Source organism: Periplaneta americana, chromosome 7, assembly GCF_040183065.1.
Source record: "Periplaneta americana isolate PAMFEO1 chromosome 7, P.americana_PAMFEO1_priV1, whole genome shotgun sequence".
Classification (NCBI taxonomy): Eukaryota; Metazoa; Arthropoda; class Insecta; order Blattodea; family Blattidae; genus Periplaneta; species Periplaneta americana.
This window is the reverse complement of record NC_091123.1, coordinates 12657173-12673521: the sequence shown is the minus strand read 5'-3', so window position 1 is coordinate 12673521 and position 16349 is coordinate 12657173. Positions and strand designations below refer to the sequence as shown.

General features: G+C 39.7%; 1 protein-coding gene across 2 annotated transcripts in view; it reads right to left on the bottom strand.

The window, feature by feature from the left end:
* The window catches only part of LOC138702920 (cardioacceleratory peptide receptor-like), a 167558-nt gene that overhangs the window by 55652 nt on the left and 95557 nt on the right, over nucleotides 1-16349 (bottom strand). The window lies entirely within an intron of this gene.

Genomic DNA, 16349 nt, shown 5'->3' with positions numbered 1-16349 from the left:
GAAAACCACGAGACACATTAAATAGAGAATAGAGCGAGACGGACCGCGTGGAAAACCAGGAGACACATTAAATAGAGAGTAGAGCGAGACGGACCGCGTGGAAAACCACGAGACACATTAAATAGAGAATAGAGCGAGACGGACCGCGTGGAAAACCACGAGACACATTAAATAGAGAGTAGAGCGAGACGGACCGCGTGGAAAACCACGAGACACATTAAATAGAGAATAGAGCGAGACGGACCGCGTGGAAAACCACGAGACACATTAAATAGAGAATAGAGCGAGACGGACCGCGTGGAAAACCACGAGACACATTAAATAGAGAGTAGAGCGAGACGGACCGCGTGGAAAACCACGAGACACATTAAATAGAGAATAGAGCGAGACGGACCGCGTGGAAAACCACGAGACACATTAAATAGAGAGTAGAGCGAGACGGACCGCGTGGAAAACCACGAGACACATTAAATAGAGAGTAGAGCGAGACGGACCGCGTGGAAAACCACGAGACACATTAAATAGAGAATAGAGCGAGACGGACCGCGTGGAAAATCACGAGACATATTAAATAGAGAATAGAGCGAGACGGACAGCGTGGAAAACCACGAGACACATTAAATAGAGAATAGAGCGAGACGGACCGCGTGGAAAACCACGAGACACATTAAATAGAGAGTAGAGCGAGACGGACCGCGTGGAAAACCACGAGACACATTAAATAGAGAGTAGAGCGAGACGGACCGCGTGGAAAACCACGAGACACATTAAATAGAGAATAGAGCGAGACGGACCGCGTGGAAAATCACGAGACATATTAAATAGAGAATAGAGCGAGACGGACAGCGTGGAAAACCACGAGACACATTAAATAGAGAATAGAGCGAGACGGACCGCGTGGAAAACCACGAGACACATTAAATAGAGAGTAGAGCGAGACGGACCGCGTGGAAAACCACGAGACACATTAAATAGAGAGTAGAGCGAGGCGGACAGCGTGGAAAACCACGAGACACATTAAATAGAGAATAGAGCGAGACGGACCGCGTGGAAAATCACGAGACATATTAAATAGAGAATAGAGCGAGACGGACAGCGTGGAAAACCACGAGACACATTAAATAGAGAATAGAGCGAGACGGACCGCGTGGAAAACCACGAGACACATTAAATAGAGAGTAGAGCGAGACGGACCGCTTGGAAAACCACGAGACACATTAAATAGAGAATAGAGCGAGACGGACCGCGTGGAAAACCACGAGATACATTAAATAGAGAATAGAGCGAGACGGACCGCGTGAATGAATGAGTGCGGGGAAGTGGGAGGAGAAACTCTAAAGGTACGTGAAAACACGTCCTTTTTGCAAGGGGGCAGTTGGGGCTGTGAAAAACTGAATATGTGAGCTCCAAGCCTCTTGGCCACTTGTCTCACTTCGGGTTTCGCCGCCCCAATGAAGGAGCGCTAGAAATTTCTAGTGGATAAGCCGAAAATGGACGTAACTGATTAGCTACAACATACGGGGGGGAGGAGGGGCAGAAGTACAGCGACCTGATCCGGAGGAGAGACGCGATGGAGGAGAAGTCTAGGCACGAAACGGTGATAGCCAGTTTGGGGAAACCACGAGACACATTAAATAGAGAATAGAGCGAGACGGACCGCGTGGAAAACCACGAGACACATTAAATAGAGAATAGAGCGAGACGGACCGCGTGGAAAACCACGAGACACATTAAATAGAGAATAGAGCGAGACGGACCGCGTGGAAAACCACGAGACACATTAAATAGAGAATAGAGCGAGACGGACCGCGTGGAAAACCACGAGACACATTAAATAGAGAATAGAGCGAGACGGACCGCGTGGAAAACCACGAGACACATTAAATAGAGAATAGAGCGAGACGGACCGCGTGGAAAACCACGAGACACATTAAATAGAGAGTAGAGCGAGACGGACGATGTGGAAAACCATGAGACACATTAAATAGAGAATAGAGCGAGACGGACCGCGTGGAAAACCACGAGACACATTAAATAGAGAATAGAGCGAGACGGACCGCGTGGAAAACCACGAGACACATTAAATAGAGAATAGAGCGAGACGGACCGCGTGGAAAACCACGAGACACATTAAATAGAGAATAGAGCGAGACGGACCATGTGGAAAACCATGAGACACATTAAATAGAGAATAGAGCGAGACGGACCGCGTGGAAAACCACGAGACACATTAAATAGAGAATAGAGCGAGACGGACCGCGTGGAAAACCACGAGACACATTAAATAGAGAATAGAGCGAGACGGACCGCGTGGAAAACCACGAGACACATTAAATAGAGAATAGAGCGAGACGGACCGCGTGGAAAACCACGAGACACAATAAATAGAGAATAGAGCGAGACGGACCGCGTGGAAAACCACGACACACATTAAATAGAGAATAGAGCGAGACGGACCGCGTGGAAAACCACGAGACACATTAAATAGAGAATAGAGCGAGACGGACCGCGTGGAAAACCACGAGACACATTAAATAGAGAGTAGAGCGAGACGGACCGCGTGGAAAACCACGAGACACATTAAATAGAGAATAGAGCGAGACGGACCGCGTGGAAAATCACGAGACATATTAAATAGAGAATAGAGCGAGACGGACAGCGTGGAAAACCACGAGACACATTAAATAGAGAATAGAGCGAGACGGACCGCGTGGAAAACCACGAGACACATTAAATAGAGAGTAGAGCGAGACGGACCGCGTGGAAAACCACGAGACACATTAAATAGAGAGTAGAGCGAGACGGACCGCGTGGAAAACCACGAGACACATTAAATAGAGAATAGAGCGAGACGGACCGCGTGGAAAACCACGAGACACATTAAATAGAGAATAGAGCGAGACGGACCGCGTGGAAAACCACGAGACACATTAAATAGAGAGTAGAGCGAGACGGACCGCGTGGAAAACCACGAGACACATTAAATAGAGAATAGAGCGAGACGGACCGCGTGGAATACCACGAGACACATTAAATAGAGAGTAGAGCGAGACGGACCGCGTGGAAAACCACGAGACACATTAAATAGAGAATAGAGCGAGACGGACCGCGTGGAAAACCACGAGACACATTAAATAGAGAATAGAGCGAGACGGACCGCGTGGAAAACCACGAGACACATTAAATAGAGAGTAGAGCGAGACGGACCGCGTGGAAAACCACGAGACACATTAAATAGAGAGTAGAGCGAGACGGACCGCGTGGAAAACCACGAGACACATTAAATAGAGAATAGAGCGAGACGGACCGCGTGGAAAACCACGAGACACATTAAATAGAGAGTAGAGCGAGACGGACCGCGTGGAAAACCACGAGACACATTAAATAGAGAATAGAGCGAGACGGACCGCGTGGAAAATCACGAGACATTTTAAATAGAGAATAGAGCGAGACGGACAGCGTGGAAAACCACGAGACACATTAAATAGAGAATAGAGCGAGACGGACCGCGTGGAAAACCACGAGACACATTAAATAGAGAGTAGAGCGAGACGGACCGCGTGGAAAACCACGAGACACATTAAATAGAGAATAGAGCGAGACGGACCGCGTGGAAAACCACGAGATACATTAAATAGAGAATAGAGCGAGACGGACCGCGTGAATGAATGAGTGCGGGGAAGTGGGAGGAGAAACTCTAAAGGTACGTGAAAACACGTCCTTTTTGCAAGGGGGCAGTTGGGGCTGTGAAAAACTGAATATGTGAGCTCCAAGCCTCTTGGCCACTTGTCTCACTTCGGGTTTCGCCGCCCCAGTGAAGGAGCGCTAGAAATTTCTAGTGGGTAAGCCGAAAATGGACGTAACTGATTAGCTACAACATACGGGGGGGAGGAGGGGCAGAAGTACAGCGACCTGATCCGGAGGAGAGACGCGATGGAGGAGAAGTCTAGGCACGAAACGGTGATAGCCAGTTTGGGGAAACCACGAGACACATTAAATAGAGAATAGAGCGAGACGGACCGCGTGGAAAACCACGAGACACATTAAATAGAGAATAGAGCGAGACGGACCGCGTGGAAAACCACGAGACACATTCAATAGAGAATAGAGCGAGACGGACCGCGTGGAAAACCACGAGACACATTAAATAGAGAATAGAGCGAGACGGACCGCGTGGAAAACCACGAGACACATTAAATAGAGAATAGAGCGAGACGGACCTCGTGGAAAACCACGAGACACATTAAATAGAGAATAGAGCGAGACGGACCGCGTGGAAAACCACGAGACACATTAAATAGAGAATAGAGCGAGACGGACCGCGTGGAAAACCACGAGACACATTAAATAGAGAATAGAGCGAGACGTACCGCGTGGAAAACCACGAGACACATTAAATAGAGAGTAGAGCGAGACGGACCGCGTGGAAAACCACGAGACACATTAAATAGAGAATAGAGCGAGACGGACCGCGTGGAAAACCACGAGATACATTAAATAGAGAATAGAGCGAGACGGACCGCGTGGAAAATCACGAGACATATTAAATAGAGAATAGAGCGAGACGGACAGCGTGGAAAACCACGAGACACATTAAATAGAGAATAGAGCGAGACGGACCGCGTGGAAAACCACGAGACACATTAAATAGAGAATAGAGCGAGACGGACCGCGTGGAAAACCACGAGACACATTAAATAGAGAATAGAGCGAGACGGACCTCGTGGAAAACCACGAGACACATTAAATAGAGAATAGAGCGAGACGGACCGCGTGGAAAACCACGAGATACATTAAATAGAGAATAGAGCGAGACGGACCGCGTGAATGAATGAGTGCGGGGAAGTGGGAGGAGAAACTCTAAAGGTACGTGAAAACACGTCCTTTTTGCAAGGGGGCAGTTGGGGCTGTGAAAAACTGAAAATGTGAGCTCCAAGCCTCTTGGCCACTTGTCTCACTTCGGGTTTCGCCGCCCCAGTGAAGGAGCGCTAGAAATTTCTAGTGGGTAAGCCGAAAATGGACGTAACTGATTAGCTACAACATACGGGGGGGAGGAGGGGCAGAAGTACAGCGACCTGATCCGGAGGAGAGACGCGATGGAGGAGAAGTCTAGGCACGAAACGGTGATAGCCAGTTTGGGAAAACCACGAGACACATTAAATAGAGAATAGAGCGAGACGGACCGCGTGGAAAACCACGAGACACATTAAATAGAGAATAGAGCGAGACGGACCGCGTGGAAAACCACGAGACACATTCAATAGAGAATAGAGCGAGACGGACCGCGTGGAAAACCAAGAGACACATTAAATAGAGAATAGAGCGAGACGGACCGCGTGGAAAACCACGAGATACATTAAATAGAGAATAGAGCGAGACTGACCGCGTGGAAAACCACGAGACACATTAAATAGAGAATAGAGCGATCCGGACCTCGAGGAAAACCACGAGACACATTAAACAGAGAATAGAGCGAGACGGACAGCGTGGAAAACCACGAGACATATTAAATAGAGAATAGAGCGAGACGGACCGCGTGGAAAACCACGAGATACATTAAATAGAGAATAGAGCGAGACGGACCGCGTGGAAAACCACGAGACACATTAAATAGAGAATAGAGCGAGACGGACCGCGTGGAAAACCACGAGATACATTAAATAGAGAATAGAGCGAGACGGACCGCGTGGAAAACCACGAGACACATTAAATAGAGAATAGAGCGATCCGGACCTCGAGGAAAACCACGAGACACATTAAACAGAGAATAGAGCGAGACGGACAGCGTGGAAAACCACGAGACACATTAAATAGAGAATAGAGCGATCCGGACCTCGAGGAAAACCACGAGACACATTAAATAGAGAATAGAGCGAGACTGACCGCGTGGAAAACCACGAGACACATTAAATAGAGAATAGAGCGATCCGGACCTCGAGGAAAACCACGAGACACATTAAACAGAGAATAGAGCGAGACGGACAGCGTGGAAAATCACGAGACATATTAAATTGAGGTTAAAGTTTTCACAAAACACGCTACGAAATTTTACATATAAAAATTTTTATCTAGAAAAGAAGCAAGAACGAGGAAAATTGTATTAAACTATTTCGTTTGAAATATCTCAAAGAATAACCCCCTGAAATTTATGACATTATGGTATATTATATAAGCAGTGAGATGGCAATGCCGTCTAGATTGTGTAGATGACCAAAATACTTTCTCGTTATGAGGGATGTTAAAACGCAAATTTATATAATATACTCGAAATAGATCGTCTCTAGCATTACAATACTTTCTCTTCATAATTAGTCTCGAGAAAGTAAAAAAAAAGGATTTGCAAGTGAGGCAAGAGTTTCTGAAAATTAAAGTCGTATTGAAACGGGCGCAAAATTTTACAAAGCATGTCTCTGAGAAGTGGATAGAGCATTGTAAAAAATTCATCGCTTCTCAAAGAATTTATTTATCTATAAAATGAAAAGATCATTTTATTGACACCAGCCTATGTTTCTGAAGAGCATCCCTAGGTTTCAAGAGAAGTTCAGACTTCACACGTGTCGAAAGTACAAAGATAATACGTGCAGCTTTAATATTGCCTGGAAGCTAGGGTCGTGAGTTCAGATCCCTCACGGGCGTTGACCTCTACTGTCTTGACTGGTGCTGACAAGGGACGCCCTATCAGTGTCAGGTCCAGAAGCCCAAGGGGCGTGTGAATGTCGCAATGTGCACGACCTTGACAACAGAGCTGCCATTATAAACCGGGGAGAAATTATCGGCCTCTTCGTAAGTTCGCTATGCAACCCCCTATTGTATCTGGCCGAGAGGAAGATATTTATCAACCCTATTCAGCTAGCCTACGCAGTTATCAATGAACGTTCCCAGCAAGAGAGCCCAGGAACAAGAGAGCTTATCTTAATTCACTGAGTGTCTTGCTGCACCACGTCTTTATAGATGGGTGCTTTTCATATCCCGACGAATGCAGGTGCAGTTATCCCTGCTGTGGGAGATCTTCAGCCAGTCACTCAGGTGATCCGATTCGAGTCCCGGTCAGGCCTGAGAATTTTTTTTTATCAAAAAGTTGATAGTGACTTTTGTGGCGAACAATTTCATATTTGGGGTTTTTTCTCGGGATTCATCTGTTTCCCTATTTTAGGCATCTACATAATTCCGTCAACATTTCTCCAATCCGTCATCATTCCATAGCATTCCCCGAAACGCTGGATGGCAACGCACGGTGGTGGCTGACTTAAGGACGAGAAGGGTTGCTTGCTCGAAACCTGGGTACGCAGTGAACCTTAACCCTTTCTGAACTGAATTTGTTTTAGATTCTTCACAATTATGGCAGCACAAGATCATAGAGACACTATGGAGAAACAAAAAACAAAACAATCCTCTTCCTAATAACAGCTGGCCAAGGAACTAGCGGTGCTGCACTCTATCGGTAGAGAACGAAACTACTTCTGAGGATATCAAATGAAATTATCGGGCAAACCATATAAGTGAACGGTCCACACCTGTGGAGTAACGGTTAGAGCGTCTAGCCGCGAAACCAGGTGGCCCGTGTTCGATTCCCGGTCGGGGCAAGTTACCTGGCTGAGGTTTTTTCCGGAGTTTTCCCTCAACCCTATATGAGCAAATGCTGGGAAACTTTCGGTGTTGGACCCCGGACTCATTTCACCGGCATTATCACCTTCATCTCATTCAGACGCTAAATAACCTAAGATGTTGATAAAGCGTCGTAAAATAACCTACTAAAAATATATATATAAGTGAGCGGAAAGGGTTAATGTAGTTACCCGGTGTGGGTTTGGTAGTCGAGTGGCGACAGGTCCGGAGAACGTGCAGGCCACTTTACGTGGAATGTGGCGTAGACAGTTGTGGCTTGTTTACATGTTAAGACAGCAAACACACAACACGTTATGACGTGTACGGACGTCACTCGTCTTTCGTTTTGTGTAAGTTAATGCACAAGATGAATGGGGCACCAGAACAAACGTCACATTCTGATGGCATTAATTTTGAATTGTATTGTTGTTATTGATTGGGAAGGTGACATTGTGATGCATTTTTGAACTCGTCTTAATGTGTGTAATCAATGTAACATGATTAAAGTATGTAGTGCTATTTGAAAAATTGTTGACGTCACGTGTATCTTGTACCATAATGTAGTTACATGCACCAAATCTCCACACTCATATTAGCCTCTCGTTCTAACATAACTCTCAAAAACAAAAATTCCAATACCTATCCCTATATTGGTGCAAAATATAAATGGGACACCCTGTATAGTACCTCGGGTAAAACTTTATAGGGATTTTATTTGTTCTTCCAGGTAGAAGACTGTATTTTATTAAATTATACAAAGGGATATTATTACGAAACCAAACGGCTTGTTTCTTTGAAGTGCCGTTCACAATGTTCTACCTATCACGTCTTACCTAGGGAAACGAGTTCAAAAATCGATTTCAAATTGCGTTCAACCTCTCAGCCGTTAACTGGAAACTAAGTTGCCTAATAGATTTATGTAAGCATGAGGGATGAGAAGATTAATAACTTTAATATTACACGTCGTGTGGGCGTTTGTCATTGTCAGTGTGGCGTCTGAGGTCATGTTGGTCTATTGAAGGGTGAGAAAAGCTCAAAATATGGATTAGGGGTGTGAAAACACCCTCCGTAAGTCGAGAATCTTTTTTAAAGTTATAGCAGGCTCTTTATCAGATAGATTCTATCATGTACGGTCCCTGAAGAATATTCAAGGCTCCGCGTGGTTAAATGTTGCATTCTGTTTATAGTAGCTGGTTTATGAACAATTTTAAACTTTATATTTTCAATAAATATATTAATCGATTTTTATTGGAAGGTCAAATAATTGAATTAGCATGAACAATTTCTAAAAAATAATTCATAATTAAAACCGTTTAAATAAGTGTATAATATTAAAAACAAAATTAAGACAATAAATTCTAAACTTTAGAGTTTATATATATTATTTTGTTTGTTTTGTTTGTTTATTTTATTTAATATTTGATATATTTTGTTGGGGTGATTGGAAGAATTAATTAACTCTTTTTGCATTTAATTTTATCTTAACGTTACAATTATTATTGTAAATGTTAATGCCTTTTCTCTCTTCTTTAAAATACAAAAAGAATCTCGTGAGATAATCCTACGTCTTGTAAATTAAAACTTTAATCCAGCAGTGTTGTTTTGATTCGATTTCAGGGTTACTTTTACCACTACAAAGTCTAGATGGTAATATTGATTCTCTTGTAAGCATTTAAGCATTTTTAATCCACTTTATTTATTACAGAAGAAAATAATTAAAATATGTCTTTATAAATCTCAAAAATTGTTTTTAAACATTAATGTTCTTAAAATAAGACAAATTTATTGTATTGTATTACTAAAATTCATATATAAAAATCGAAATGATTTTTAATTGTATTCAAATAGTTATTAAACAAAAGGTATGAATTCTTTAAGATTGCTTGAACCGAAATGCAACACTGCTACAGTATTTAATCATAGTAGTAATTTAGACCCAAGAATATATAACAAATTTATATTAAAATATCCTAATCTTGTCAATTCTAATAGTTCTAGTATTAAATTAAAAAAAGTTAGGTATGGATTTTATAAAAATTGAAAAATTGTAATTTTAAATTTATATATTCTTATTGCGTAGTAGACATAAGATAAATTGTATTATATACTTCTTAATTTCAATTCAGGAATCTACCCCTGAGCACGAGTTCTACTCTTTCAGGGGCGAGATAAAGTTTTTTCTGTTTATTTATATTTTAGGTTACAATTATTAGCAAAATAAATAAATAAATAAATAAATAAATAAATAAATAAATAAATAAATAAATAAATAAATGTAGTATAACCATTGGTATTTAGCAATAGTTAATCGTCGTTGTTCCTGCAATAACTCCTATGTGACATATTTATTGATTCCAGATTTTTGCTCTATTAAATAAGTTAAATAGTGATACAGCAAATAATAAAATCTCCTATATGTAATAATCAGAGGCCGGAAATTTAGGCATTATGAATCATTAAAATAGGCAGGCAAAAAGGCATCATAAATAGCTGAAATAGGCAGGCAAAAAGCCATTATAAATAACTAAAATTCGCAATAAAAGGCAATTACAAAAACCTTGCACTAGGCCCACAACCTTGCACTTTCCACAAAGGGATTTCGGCAGAAAGAAAAGCTTTACATAAGTCGAATGCAAATTGATTTTTTCGACTCGATGTTGCAATTACTGTTGGAAGCAAAGAAATCTTCTTCCCAGTATCCTTAGAAAGTGCATTTTTGTGTTTGGTTGTACTGATATGTTGCGATATGAAATATTTAGCTAGCTACAACAACGTCGTAATGAAAACTGAAAGATAAACAACCGTTAAAATAACGTTAGACCCGCACTCATTGTTGCCTTGTCAAATAAACACAAGCGATAATTAAAACGCTTACTGTTATACATTTTTGCACGGCAGCACTCATTGTTGCAAAGAGAATATGAACTGACTGAAAGACAATAATATACATTCGGTGAAGTCACTTTCATTGTAGGGGTTATAGAAATGAATTAAAATATACCTGTAAACAAATTTTAATAATAAATTAATAAATAATAGATAAATAATCAAATAAAGGCAAAAAAAGCATTTATTTTGTAAATTAGGCATTTTAAAAAAGGCAGAAATCGACAACATAATACTGTGACATTTCAATCACAAAGGTATAATTCATACAGATTTACTTTCAAAATGAAGATAGATTTAACACATTTAAAAAGACATTCTGCCAAAATGCCGGTCTCTGGTAATAATTATTAATCTTTGTTTCGAAAATGTAAGAATTCACAGTCTCCTATGTACGGCTGCCATAGGATGAATAAATGAGTTTTTTTCTTCGTACTGAAAAAAATTATATTTTGCACATAGGAGTTTCTGTAATGTTTCTTTACTATCAACAGTAATCTCACTAGAGGTTTTGATTTTATCGATAAATCTGCGAGTGGAACATGAGCAGATTTATCTATAGATAATCAAAACTCGAGTGGGATTTAATTGACTATTACACGATTAGAAGAAAGTAGGCTATATAAAGATTAGAAGTAACAAAGTGTACAATAAATATTAATTGGCTTACGAAAATACAACTGTCTTCAAATGTATTATTGTACCATCTCAACATTACGCTAGATGGCAGTAGTGTTTTATGATGATGTTTTCTTGTTACCGGTATCAGTTGTGCCAACTATGGAATCATCATTGAACTCTGTGGACTGTTACTAGTCAAGAAGGCTTTGTTGATTCAGTTTCATTTTTATTAAAACATTTGCATTCCATTTCAATCATCCGGATCCCAGTAATCAACGTCACTTGACAGATGATTTTCAATAAATCTTAGTATTAAACAATCTCTGTTACGTGACTATCCATAATATATAGCAGAAGCTATAACAAACATAACCTAAATAATATAAACAAGTGTTAGAAAAGTTTTAATTAGGGATGATGGAATAAACAAGAAACGTTTTAATTAACGATGATGAAATAAAAAATAAACATGGATAATTTTAAAAGAAACAATTATTGAAAGTACAATTTTCAAATTTGAATGTTTTGGTGGTTCAGTTGATGTTATATTGGACGTGTGCGTAAAAGAAGTGAACTAGTTGGCGTACATGGTGTATCCCTCAACTCATTCAGGATTTCCGAATGGTGCTCTTCATATATGACCAGTGATCTTTATTAATTCTTGTTCTTGAATGCCAAAATACGAGTCATATTTGAAAGTGATGTGCATCGACTGGAGTGGTTTGTAATTTTCTGTTTTTTGACGGCCAGACCAGTGCAGTTTGAAATGTTGGCAAACAAAGAAACAAATGCTAGGGTAGTGATAAAAATAAACAAATGCTAGGGACGCGATAAAATTAAACAAATGCTAGGGACGCGATAAAATTGTGCGATAAGCGGCCATGATTGGTTGAAAGACGTCCTTTCGTACCGTTTTATTGGTCGAAAGTAGTGTGACGTAGTAAAAGTGTAATAGTCAGAATAAAATGCGTGGAAAACAGTTTCTAAGCAACGTGCGACATAAATATATAGCATTACAAAACAAAACACTGGGAAGTTTGAAGGTAGGTTATTGTGACAGTAACTCTCCTTTGGAAAGATACGTCAACATGATTCTGTCAACTGGAATGAGATCGATAAAAGAATCGTAACTCGAAAACTGGATGGAAATTAGTTGAATGGGTGGTGGAACACAGCCGAAACTAGTAACGAGATACAAACAAAACACTGGCAAGCGAGGACCGGAATCACGAAGGAGTTGTGTTTCTCTGGAGTGGATTGACAGACAGCGAGCGGATGCTGCGACAATTAAAATAGAAACAGCTGACTGTGGCACCATGACGACAAACATGGGCGCGGCTCATGATCCGCAGCGAATAATCAGGGTCGCAATTATTTGCTCACCGCATACTTTATCGGGTTACCTTCCTCCTCCGCATGGAGGGGGAGTAGCGAGTGCGACGGAAATGCGCGTCTTGAACCTTCTTACACACGCTTTGAAATGTTGGTGGATTCTATAACTCTCATTGCAGTCCACTCAAATTCTTGTTTCAGTGCATCAGATAGATTTAATAATAATAATAATAATAATAATAATAATAATAATAATAATAATAATAATAATAATAATATTAATAATAATACTTACTTACTTACAAATGGCTTTTAAGGAACCCGAAGGTTCATTGCCGCCCTCACATAAGCCCGCCATCGGTCCCTATCCTGAGCAAGATTAATCCAGTCTCTATCATCATATCCCACCTCCCTCAAATCCATTTTAATATTATCTTCCCATCTATGTCTCGGCCTCCCCAAAGGTCTTTTTCCCTCCGGCCTCCCAACTAACACTCTATATGCATTTCTGGATTCGCCCATACGTGCTACTTGTCCTGCCCATCTCAAACGTCTGGATTTTATGTTCCTAATTATGTCAGGTAAAGAATACAATGCGTGCAGCTCTGCGTTGTGTAACTTTCTCCATTCTCCTGTAACTTCATCCCTCTTAGCCCCAAATATTTTCCTAAGAACCTTATTCTCACACCCTTAATCTCTGTTCCTCTCTCAAAGTGAGAGTCCAAGTTTCACAGCCATAATAATAATAATAATAATAATAATAATAATAATAATAATAATAATAATAATAATAATAATATTAATAATAATAATAACAACAACAATAATAATAATAATAATAATAATAATAATAATAATAATAATAATAATAATAATAATAATATGAAACAGTACATCATACAAAAAGGTATATGACTCGGTTAAGAGAGAAGTTTTAGGTATATAATATCTTTATTGAATTTGGTATTCCCAAGAAACTAGTTCGATTAATTAAAATGTGTCTCAGTGAAACGTACATCAGAGTCAATATAGACCAGTTTCTGTCGGATTTGTCTCCAATTCACTGTGGGCTAAAGCAAGGAGATGCACTATCACCTTTACTGTTTAACTTTGTTCTAGAATATGTTATTAGGAAAGTCCAGGATAACAGAGAGGGTTTGGAATTGAACGGGTTACATCAGGTTCTTGTCTAAGCGGATGACGTGAATATGTTAGAAGAAAATCCACAAAAGATTAGGGAAAACACGGGAATTTTACTTGAAGCAAGTAAGGAGATAGGTTTGGAAGTAAATCCCCAAAAGACAAAGTATATGATTATGTCTCGTGACCAGAATATTATACGAAATGAAACACAAAAATTGGAGATTTATCCTTCGAAGAGGTCGGAAAATTCAAATATCTTGGACTTCACCGAATGTATATTATTGTCTTTCAGTCAGTTCATATTCTCTTTGCAACAATGAGTGCTGCCGTGCAAAAATGTATAACAGTAAGCGTTTTAATTATCGCTTGTGTTTATTTGACAAGGCAACAATGAGTGCGGGTCTAACGTTATTTTTAACGGTTATTTTTCTTTCAGTTTTCATTGCGACGTTGTTATAGCTAGCAGCAAGATGCCGAAAATCTGCGTTCCTTTACGCAATACATTGCAAAGTTACGTTAATACTTTTGGATCCGACGTATTTTGTACTGACGGTAAAGTACTTACATGCAAAATATGTGAGCAGTGCGTGAACTACGAAAAGAAATATTTCATATCGCAACATATCAGTACAATTATTGCATATTTCAGCTATTTATAATGCCTTTTTGCCTGCCTATTTTAGCTATTTATAATGCCTTTTTGCCTGCCTATTTTAGCTATTTATAATGCCTTTTTGCCTGCCTATTTTAGCTATTTATAATGCCTTTTTGCCTGCCTATTTTAGCTATTTATGATGCCTTTCTGCCTACCTATTTTAGCTAATTATGATGCCTTTTTGCCTGCCTATTTTAGCTATTTATGATGCCTTTTTGCCTACCTATTTTAGCTATTTATGATGCCTTTTTGCCTGCCTATTTTAGCTATTTATGATGCCTTTTGCCTGCCCATTTTATCTATTTAAGATGCCTTTTTGCCTGCTTATTTCAGCTATTTATGATGCCTTTTTGCCTGCCTATTTTAGCTATTTATGATGCCTTTTTGCCTGCCTATTTTAGGTATTTATGATGCCTTTTGCCTGCCCATTTTATCTATTTAAGATGCCTTTTTGCCTGCCTATTTCAGCTATTTATGATGCCTTTTTGCCTGCCTATTTTAGCTATTTATGGTGCCTTTTTGCCTGCCTATTTTAGCTATTTATGATGGCTTTTTGCCTGCCTATTTTAGCTATTTATGATGCCTTTTTGCCTGCCTATTTTAGCTATTTATGATGCCTTTTTGCCTGCCTATTTTAGCTATTTATGGTGCCTTTTTGCCTGCCTATTTTAGCTATTTATAATGCCTTTTTGCCTGCCTATTTTAGCTATTTATGATGCCTTTTTGCCTGCCTATTTTAGCTATTTATGGTGCCTTTTTGCCTGCCTATTTTAGCTATTTATGATGCCTTTTTGCCTGCCTATTTTAGCTATTTATGGTGCCTTTTTGCCTGCCTATTTTAGCTATTTATGATGGCTTTTTGCCTGCCTATTTTAGCTATTTATGATGCCTTTTTGCCTGCCTATTTTAGCTATTTATGATGCCTTTTTGCCTGCCTATTTTAGCTATTTATGGTGCCTTTTTGCCTGCCTATTTTAGCTATTTATAATGCCTTTTTGCCTGCCTATTTTAGCTATTTATAATGCCTTTTTGCCTGCCTATTTTAGCTATTTATTATGCCTTTTTGCCTGCCTATTTTAGCTATTTATGATGGCTTTTGCCTGCCTATTTTAGCTATTTATGATGCCTTTTGCCTGCCTATTTTAGCTATTTATGATGCCTTTTTGCCTGCCTATTTTAGCTATTTATGATGCCTTTTTGCCTGCCTATTTTAGCTATTTATGATGCCTTTTTGCCTGTCTATTTTAACTATTTATAATGCCTTTTTGCCTGCCTATTTTAGCTATTTATGATGCCTTTTTGCCTGCCTATTTTAGCTATTTATTATGCCTTTTTGCCTGCCTATTTTAGCTATTTATGATGCCTTTTTGCCTGCCCATTTTATCTATTTATGATATCTTTTTGCCTGCCTATTTTAGCTATTTATGATGGCTTTTTGCCTGCCTATTTTAGCTATTTATGATGCCTTTTTGCCTTCCTATTTTAGCTATTTATGATGCCTTTTTTTCGGCCTATTTTAGCTATTTACTGGGTATGATGCCTTTTTGCCTGCCTATTTTAGCTATTTATGATGCCTTTTTTCCTGCCTATTTTAGGTATTTATAATGCCTTTTTGCCTGTCTATTTTAGCTATTTATGATGCCTTTTTGCCTGCCTATTTTAGAAATTTATGATTCCTTTTTTCCTGCCTATTTTAGCTATTTATGATGCCTTTATGCCTGCCTATTTTAATGATTCAAAATGCCTAAACTTCCGGTCTCTGCTCACGACTTTCAGTATAACCCTCGTACTTGGAAAGCTGAACATCACAAATGATTGTATCGCTGAGGGAAGAAGAAGTGTCATATTTCCCACAAAATTCACTCAGTTTCAAGGAAAATAGAGTCAATGAAAGCAATAATTGCTTCTACAGGCCAAATTTCGGTCTATAGTTTCAGTTTGAAGCTGGTGCATCAACACACAGAGACCTGATTCGACGTTTGCCTTCAAGGAATACCTAGACCTCAAGTTCTCTGGTACCGTGAGAAGTGTTTACTTAATTGCATTAAGGGTGCACTTTGTGCATCCCTGTTCTGAACAATATTTCATTCAGTTTTAATCGGACATG